Here is a 2,160-nt window from a genome sequence, read left to right as displayed (position 1 = left end):
GGCAGGCAGACCTCCAGGGCAGGCAGTGCTGCTACCAGGGCTGGATAGCAGACCTCCAGGGCTAACAGGCAGACCTCCAGGGCTGGCAGGCTGACCTCCAGGGCAGGCAGGCAGGCAGGCAGACCTCCAGGGCTGGATAGCAGACCTCCAGGGCTGGATAGCTGACCTCCAGGGCTGGATAGCAGACCTCCAGGGCTAACAGGCTGACCTCCAGGGCTAACAGGCAGACCTCCAGGGCAGGCAGGCAGACCTCCAGGGCAGGCAGTGCTGCTACCAGGGCTGGATAGCAGACCTCCAGGGCTGGAAGGCAGGCAGGCAGACCTCCAGGGCAGGCAGTGCTGCTACCAGGGCTGGATAGCAGACCTCCAGGGCTGGAAGGCAGGCAGGCAGACCTCCAGGGCAGGCAGTGCTGCTACCAGGGCTGGATAGCAGACCTCCAGGGCTAACAGGCAGACCTCCAGGGCTGGAAGGCAGGCAGTGCTGCTACCAGGGCAGGCAGGCTGTCCTCCAGGGCAGGCAGGCAGACCTCCAGGGCAGGCAGTGCTGCTACCAGGGCTGGATAGCAGACCTCCAGGGCTGGAAGGCAGGCAGGCAGACCTCCAGGGCAGGCAGTGCTGCTACCAGGGCTGGATAGCAGACCTCCAGGGCTGGAAGGCAGGCAGGCAGACCTCCAGGGCAGGCAGTGCTGCTACCAGGGCTGGATAGCAGACCTCCAGGGCTAACAGGCAGACCTCCAGGGCTGGAAGGCAGGCAGTGCTGCTACCAGGGCAGGCAGGCTGTCCTCCAGGGCTGGAAGGCAGACCTCCAGGGCAGGCAGGCAGACCTCCAGGGCAGGCAGTGCTGCTACCAGGGCTGGATAGCAGACCTCCAGGGCTGGAAGGCAGGCAGGCAGACCTCCAGGGCAGGCAGTGCTGCTACCAGGGCTGGATAGCAGACCTCCAGGGCTAACAGGCAGACCTCCAGGGCTGGAAGGCAGGCAGTGCTGCTACCAGGGCAGGCAGGCTGTCCTCCAGGGCTGGAAGGCAGACCTCCAGGGCAGGCAGGCAGACCTCCAGGGCAGGCAGTGCTGCTACCAGGGCTGGATAGCAGACCTCCAGGGCAGGCAGTGCTGCTACCAGGGCAGGCAGTGCTGCTGCCAGGGCTGGATGGCAGGCAGGCAGACCTCCAGGGCTAACAGGCTGACCTCCAGGGCAGGCAGGCAGACCTCCAGGGCTAACAGGCTGACCTCCAGGGCAGGCAGTGCTGCTACCAGGGCAGGCAGGCTGTCCTCCAGGGCTGGATAGCAGACCTCCAGGGCAGGCAGTGCTGCTACCAGGGCAGGCAGGCTGTCCTCCAGGGCTGGATAGCAGACCTCCAGGGCAGGCAGTGCTGCTACCAGGGCAGGCAGGCTGTCCTCCAGGGCTGGATAGCAGACCTCCAGGGCAGGCAGTGCTGCTACCAGGGCTGGATAGCAGACCTCCAGGGCTGGATGGCAGGCAGGCAGACCTCCAGGGATGGATAGCAGACCTCCAGGGCTGGAAGGCAGGCAGGCAGACCTCCAGGGCAGGCAGTGCTGCTACCAGGGCTGGATAGCAGACCTCCAGGGCTAACAGGCAGACCTCCAGGGCTGGAAGGCAGGCAGTGCTGCTACCAGGGCAGGCAGGCTGTCCTCCAGGGCTAACAGGCTGACCTCCAGGGCAGGCAGTGCTGCTACCAGGGCTGGATAGCAGACCTCCAGGGCTAACAGGCAGACCTCCAGGGCTGGCAGGCTGACCTCCAGGGCAGGCAGGCAGGCAGGCAGACCTCCAGGGCTGGATAGCAGACCTCCAGGGCTGGATAGCTGACCTCCAGGGCTGGATAGCAGACCTCCAGGGCTAACAGGCAGACCTCCAGGGCTGGAAGGCAGGCAGTGCTGCTACCAGGGCAGGCAGGCTGTCCTCCAGGGCAGGCAGGCAGACCTCCAGGGCAGGCAGTGCTGCTACCAGGGCTGGATAGCAGACCTCCAGGGCTGGAAGGCAGGCAGGCAGACCTCCAGGGCAGGCAGTGCTGCTACCAGGGCTGGATAGCAGACCTCCAGGGCTGGAAGGCAGGCAGGCAGACCTCCAGGGCAGGCAGTGCTGCTACCAGGGCTGGATAGCAGACCTCCAGGGCTAACAGGCAGACCTCCAGGGCTGGAAGGCA

The sequence above is a fragment of the Amia ocellicauda genome, unplaced genomic scaffold, assembly GCF_036373705.1.
Source record: "Amia ocellicauda isolate fAmiCal2 unplaced genomic scaffold, fAmiCal2.hap1 HAP1_SCAFFOLD_202, whole genome shotgun sequence".
NCBI lineage: Eukaryota > Metazoa > Chordata > Actinopteri > Amiiformes > Amiidae > Amia > Amia ocellicauda.
Note: the sequence above shows the minus strand (reverse complement) of the source record.